Here is a 7,500-nt window from a genome sequence, read left to right on the forward strand (position 1 = left end):
GAGTGTGTTGTAAGGGCGTGTTTCTGCCTGTGCCTTGACCCTAACACTAACCCTAACCCTAGCGCTAACCCTAACCGTAGCCGTCACCCGAACCCTAACCCGAGCCCTAGCCCTAGCCCTAACCCTAACCCTAACCCTAACGGAGCAATTTGAAAGTGTGGCCGGCGTGAGGGGCGCCTGTGCGGGCGTGGAGAGTCAATGTGGAGTGCTTGTGAGCACGGAGTGTTGAGTAAGGGCGTGATTCTGCATGTGCCCTGACCCTAAGCATAACCCTAAGCCTAACTCTAAGACTAACCCAAACCCGCGCCCTAACCCTAAAACAAAGCCTAACCCTAGCCCGAGCACGAGCCCTCACCCAAACCCTAGCCCTAACCCGAACCCTAACACTAAGCCTAACCCTAGCCCGAGCACTAGCCCTCACCCTAACCCTAGCCCTAACCCTAACCCTAACACTAACCCTAACCCTAGCCCAAACCCTAACCCTAACCGTGGCCCTAACCCTAACCAAAGCCCTAGCCCTAGCCCTAACCCTAACACTAACCCTAACCCTAACACTAACCCTAACCCTAGCCCAAACCCTAACCCTAACCAAAGCGCTAACCCTAGCCCTAACCCTAACACTAACCCTAACCCTAACCCTAGCCCAAACCCTAACCCTAACCCTAACCCTAACCGTGGCCCTAACCCTAACCAAAGCCCTAACCCTAGCCCTAACCCTAACACTAACCCTAACACTAACCCTAACCCTAGCCCAAAACCTAACCATAGCCCTAACGCTAGCCCTAACCCTAACACTAACCCTAACACTAAGCCTAACCCTAGCCCGAGCCCTAGCCCTAACCCTAACCCTAGCCTAACCCTAAGCCTAACCCTAAGGGAGCAATTTGAAAGTGTGACCGGCGCGAGGGACGCCTGTGCGGGCGTGGAGAGTCGATGTGGAGTCCTTGTGAGCATGGAGTGTGTTGTAAGGGCGTGTTTCTGCCTGTGCCTTGACCCTAACACTAACCCTAACCCTAGCGCTAACCCTAACCGTAGCCGTCACCCGAACCCTAACCCGAGCCCTAGCCCTAGCCCTAACCCTAACCCTAACGGAGCAATTTGAAAGTGTGGCCGGCGTGAGGGGCGCCTGTGCGGGCGTGGAGAGTCGATGTGGAGTCCTTGTGAGCATGGAGTGTGTTGTAAGGGCGTGTTTCTGCCTGTGCCTTGACCCTAACACTAACCCTAACCCTAGCGCTAACCCTAACCGTAGCCGTCACCCGAACCCTAACCCGAGCCCTAGCCCTAGCCCTAACCCTAACCCTAACCCTAACGGAGCAATTTGAAAGTGTGGCCGGCGTGAGGGGCGCCTGTGCGGGCGTGGAGAGTCAATGTGGAGTGCTTGTGAGCATGGAGTGTGTAGTAAGGGCGTGTTTCTGCCTGTGCCTTGACCCTAACCCTAACCCGAACCCTAACCCTAACCGCGGGTGCGGGGGGGGGGGGGGGGGGGGGGTGGTTGAACAAACACCGGGGAAGCCATTAACCAACAGCGGGGAGTACATTAAGCAGTTGCCCTCAGTCTCAGGAGCAGCGGGGAACAGATTATCCAACAGCCGGGAAAACATTCACCAACTTCGGGGGAAAACATGAACGAAATATCGGGAAGACATGAACCAACGGCAGGCTAAACACTGGGGAAGCCAGGAACCAACAACGGGGAGTACACTAAGCAGCTGCCCTTAGTCTCAGGAGTAGCGGGGAAGAGATTAAGCAGCAGCCGGGAAAAGATCAGCCAACCGCGGGGGAACTCATTAACCAGTTTCGTGGGAACGCATTAACCAGTTTCGTGGGAACTCATTAACCAGTTTCGGGAAAACTTCCACCAAAGGCGGGGAAAGCATCAACCAACGGCGGGGAAGCCATTGTCCAACAGGGGGGGAGCACATCAAGAAGCTGCCCTTAGTCTCAGGAGCAGCGGGGAACAGATGAAGCAACAGCCGGGAAAAGATCAGCCAACCGCGGGGGAACTCATTAACCAGTTTCGTGGGAACTCATTAACCAGTTTCGGGAAAACCTCCACCAAAGGCGGGGAAAGCATCGACCAACGGCGGGGAAGCCACTGTCCAACAGTGGGGAGCACATTAAGCAGCTGCCCTTAGTCTCAGGAGCAGCGGGGATCAGATTAAGCAACAGCCGGGAAAAGATCAGCCAACCGCGGGGGAACTCATTAACCAGTTTCGTGGGAACTCATTAACCAGTTTCGTGGGAACTCATTAACCAGTTTCGGGAAAACTTCCACCAGAGGCGGGGAAAGCATCAACCAACGGCGGGGAAGCGATTGTCCAACAGGGGGGAGCACATTAAGCAGCTGCCCTTAGTATCAGCAGCAGCGGGGATCAGATTAAGCAACAGCCGGGAAAAGATCAACCAACCGCGGGGGAACTCATTAACCAGTTTCGTGGGAACTCATTAACCAGTTTCGTTGGAACTCATTAACCAGTTTCGGGAAAACGTCCACCAAAGGCGGGGAAAACATCAACCAACGGCGGGGAAGCCATTGTCCAACAGGGGGGAGCACATTAAGCAGCTGCCCTTAGTATCAGGAGCAGCGGGGATCAGATTAAGCAACAGCCGGGAAAAGATCAGCCAACCGCGGGGGAACTCATTAACCAGTTTCGTGGGAACTCATTAACCAGTTTCGTGGGAACTCATTAACCAGTTTCGGGAAAACGTCCACCAAAGGCGGGGAAAGCATCAGCCAACGGCGGGGAAGCCATTGTCCAACAGTGGGGAGCACATTAAGCAGCTGCCCTTAGTATCAGGAGCAGCGGGGATCAGATTAAGCAACAGCCGGGAAAAGATCAGCCAACCGCGGGGGAACTCATTAACCAGTTTCGTGGGAACTCATTAACCAGTTTCGGGAAATCCTACACCAAAGGCGGGGAAAACATCAACCAGCGGCGGGGAAGCCATTGTCCAACAGGGGGAAGTACACTAAGCAGCTGCCCTTAGTATCAGGAGCAGCGGGGTACAAATGAACCAGCAGCGGGGAAAACAACTTCGTGGGAACTCATTAACCAGTTTCGGGGGAACTCATTAACCAGTTTCGGGAAAACATCAACCAAAGGCGGGGAAAGCATCAACCAACGGCGGGGAAGCCACTGTCCAACAGTGGGGAGCACATTAAGCAGCTGCCCTAAGTATCAGGAGCAGCGGGGATCAGATTAAGCAACAGCCGGGAAAAGATCAACCGACCGCGGGGGAACTCATTAACCAGTTTCGTGGGAACTCATTAACCAGTTTCGGGGGAACTCATTAACCAGTTTCGGGAAACCTTCCACCAAAGGCGGGGAAAACATCAACCAGCGGCGGGGAAGCCATTGTCCAACAGGCGGGAGCACATTAAGCAGCTGCCCTTAGTATCAGGAGCGGCGGGGTACAAATGAACCAGCAGCGGGGAAAACAGCTTCGTGGGAACTCATTAACCAGTTTCGTGGGAACTCATTAACCAGTTTCGTGGGAACTCATTAACCAGTTTCGGGAAAACTTCCACCCAAAGGCGGGGAAAGCATCAACCAACGACGGGGAAGCCATTGTCCAACAGGGGGGAGCACATTAAGCAGCTGCCCTTAGTATCAGGAGCAGCGGGGAACAGATTAAGCAACAGCCGGGAAAAGATCAACCAACCGCGGGGGAACTCATTAACCAGTTTCCTGGGAACTCATTAACCAGTTTCGGGAAAACTTCCACCAAAGGCGGGGAAAGCATCAACCAGCGGCGGGGAAGCCATTGTCCTACAGTGGGGAGCACATTAAGCAGCTGCCCTTAGTATCAGGAGCCGCGGGGATCAGATTAAGCAACAGCCGGGAAAAGATCAGCCAACCGCGGGGGAACTCATTAACCAGTTTCGTGGGAACTCATTAACCAGTTTCTGGGGAACTCATTAACCAGTTTCGGGAAATCCTCCACCAAAGGCGGGGAAAGCATCGACCAACGGCCGGGAAGCCTTTGTCCAACAGTGGGGAGCACATTAAGCAGCTGCCCTTAGTCTCAGGAGCAGCGGGGTACAAATGAACCAGCAGCGGGGAAAACAACTTCGTGGGAACTCATTAACCAGTTTCGTGGGAACTCATTAACCAGTTTCGGGAAAACATCCACCAGGGGCGGGGAAAGCATCAACCAACGGCGGGGAAGCCATTGTCCAACAGGGGGCAGTACAATAAGCAGCTGCCCTAAGTATCAGGAGCAGCGGGGATCAGATTAAGCAACAGCCGGGAAAAGATCAACCAACCGCGGGGGAACTCATTAACCAGTTTCGTGGGAACTCATTAACCAGTTTCGGGGGAACTCATTAACCAGTTTCGGGAAACCTTCCACCAATGGCGGGGAAAACATCAACCAGCGGCGGGGAAGCCATTGTCCAACAGGCGGGAGCGCATTAAGCAGCTGCCCTTAGTATCAGGAGCAGCGGGGTACAAATGAACCAGCAGCGGGGAAAACAGCTTCGTGGGAACTCATTAACCAGTTTCGGGGGAACTCATTAACCAGTTTCGGGAAAACATCCACCAGGGGCGGGGAAAGCATCAACCAACGGCGGGGAAGCCATTGTCCAACAGGGGGCAGTACAATAAGCAGCTGCCCTAAGTATCAGGAGCAGCGGGGATCAGATTAAGCAACAGCCGGGAAAAGATCAACCAACCGCGGGGGAACTCATTAACCAGTTTCGTGGGAACTCATTAACCAGTTTCGGGGGAACTCATTAACCAGTTTCGGGAAACCTTCCACCAATGGCGGGGAAAACATCAACCAGCGGCGGGGAAGCCATTGTCCAACAGGCGGGAGCACATTAAGCAGCTGCCCTTAGTATCAGGAGCAGCGGGGTACAAATGAACCAGCAGCGGGGAAAACAGCTTCGTGGGAACTCATTAACCAGTTTCGGGGGAACTCATTAACCAGTTTCGGGAAAACATCCACCAGAGGCGGGGAAAGCATCAACCAACGGCGGGGAAGCCTTCGTCCAACAGGGGGGAGCACGTTAAGCAGCTGCCCTCAGTATCAGGAGCAGCGGGGTGCAAATGAACCAGCAGCGGGGAAAACAACTTCGTGGGAACTCATTAACCAGTTTCGTGGGAACTCATTAACCAGTTTCGGGAAAACATCCACCAGAGGCGGGTAAAGCATCAACCAACGGCGGGGAAGCCATTGTCCAACAGGGGGCAGTACATTAAGCAGCTGCCCTTAGTATCAGGAGCTGCGGGGATCAGACTAAGCAACAGCCGGGAAAACATTAACCAACTTCGGGGGAACTCATTAACCAATTATTTGATGACCGGTAGGCGGCGCTCTATCGGCTTCGGCGACCGGCGGGTGGCGGTTCGGGGTCGTGGCGACCCGGGGCGAGGCGGCCCGGCCGTTGAAATCGCGAAAAAACGCGTTTTTAAAAAGAACCGTCGGTCCCCATCGGGATGGATTTGACCCCCTCATGCCGCCGTCGGGACCTCTTCGGCGGCATGACTACCGGAGGTGTTCCCGCCGAGGTGGCCACTTGCATTTTCTGGCACGGGGGGTTGGCGGGGTACCTGCAGAATAGCAGGAAGGCGATGGCAATGACATGTGGCAACTCATTAACCAGTTTTGACTTTGCTGCATTGAAGGCGGAAAATCGAAACAGGGCCCCGCTCGAGCCCCCAGGTCTGCCGGGACCGCACCGGGCCGCCGCCCCGACGGCCGTTCGGCCAGAATGGGCTAGTATTTCTCCGGATTTTTGGCCGTTTTTCCGACTTTTTCGGACGTCGGAAAAGCGGCGGCCTGGCCACCGGCCGCGGCCGGGGGTGCCTTCCCCTCGAGCGAGGGCCCGGAATTCACCCGTTTGCAGCCCCGGAGGAGCTCCGCCGGCGGCCGGAATGGTTGAGACCATCGGCCGCGCTGAACGGAGCTCGGGTAACTCATTAACCAAACTGGACTTGGCCCCTGGCGCAGGAGGGGGGGGTCCAGGTGAGGGCTGGCAGGCCGTGGCCACCCGGCAGCAGTGATGCACCCGCGATGGCGGTAGTCCTTCCGATTCGGAGGCTCCCTGGCCCCGCAGAGCAAAAATGGGAGCCGCACGGAGCTCTATGAAGTCAGATCCGGTCGGTGGTGGCGGGGCAGGGTGCACGGTTTCCCGCAGAGCTCGGCGGATCCGTCCCGCCGAGGTGGCCACTCGCATTTTCTGGCAGGGGAGTCCCGAGGCTGGTTAACCAGTTACCCCCGGAAGTGGGGATGGAGTTGAGATTGAACCGTTTTGCGGGGCCTCCGGGCCCCTTCCCCGGTAGGACTACCGGGGCACACCCCGCCGAGGTGGCCACTTGCATTTTCTGGCACGGGGGGTTGGCGGGGTACCTGCAGAATAGCAGGAAGGCGATGGCAATGACATGTGGCAACTCATTAACCAGTTTTGACTTTGCTGCATTGAAGGCGGAAAATCGAAACAGGGCCCCGCTCGAGCCCCCAGGTCTGCCGGGACCGCACCGGGCCGCCGCCCCGACGGCCGTTCGGCCAGAATGGGCTAGTATTTCTCCGGATTTTTGGCCGTTTTTCCGACTTTTTCGGCCGTCGGAAAAGCGGCGGCCTGGGCACCGGCCGCGGCCGGGGGTGCCTTCCCCTCGAGCGAGGGCCCGGACCTCACCCGGTTGCAGCCCCGGGTGGGGCTCCGCCGGCGGCCGGAATGGTTGAGACCATCGGCCGCGCTGAACGGAGGTCTGGTAAATCATTAACCAAACTGGACTTAGTCTCTGGCAAGAGAGATGGTCCAGCCGACGGGCACGACCGAGGGCCCGGACCTCACCCGGCTGCAGCCCCGGGTGGGGCTCCGCCGGCGGCCGGAATGGTTGAGACCATCGGCCGCGCTGAACGGAGGTCTGGTAAATCATTAACCAAACTGGACTTAGTCTCTGGCAAGAGAGATGGTCCAGCCGACGGGCACGACCGAGGGCCCGGACCTCACCCGGTTGCAGCCCCGGGTGGGGCTCCGCCGGCGGCCGGAATGGTTGAGACCATCGGCCGCGCTGAACGGAGGTCTGGTAAATCATTAACCAAACTGGACTTAGTCTCTGGCAAGAGAGATGGTCCAGCCGACGGGCACGACCGAGGGCCCCGGACCTCACCCGGTTGCAGCCCCGGGTGGAGCTCCGCCGGCGGCCGGAATGGTTGAGACCATCGGCCGCGCTGAACGGAGCTCTGGTAAATCATTAACCAAACTGGACTTAGTCTCTGGCAAGAGAGATGGTCCAGCCGACGGGCACGACCGAGGGCCCGGACCTCACCCGGTTGCAGCCCCGGGTGGAGCTCCGCCGGCGGCCGGAATGGTTGAGACCATCGGCCGCGCTGAACGGAGCTCTGGTAAATCATTAACCAAACTGGACTTAGTCTCTGGCAAGAGAGATGGTCCAGCCGACGGGCACGACCGAGGGCCCGGACCTCACCCGGTTGCAGCCCCGGGTGGAGCTCCGCCGGCGGCCGGAATGGTTGAGACCATCGGCCGCGCTG

The sequence above is a fragment of the Mustelus asterias genome, unplaced genomic scaffold (assembly GCF_964213995.1).
Source record: "Mustelus asterias unplaced genomic scaffold, sMusAst1.hap1.1 HAP1_SCAFFOLD_989, whole genome shotgun sequence".
Taxonomy (NCBI): Eukaryota; Metazoa; Chordata; class Chondrichthyes; order Carcharhiniformes; family Triakidae; genus Mustelus; species Mustelus asterias.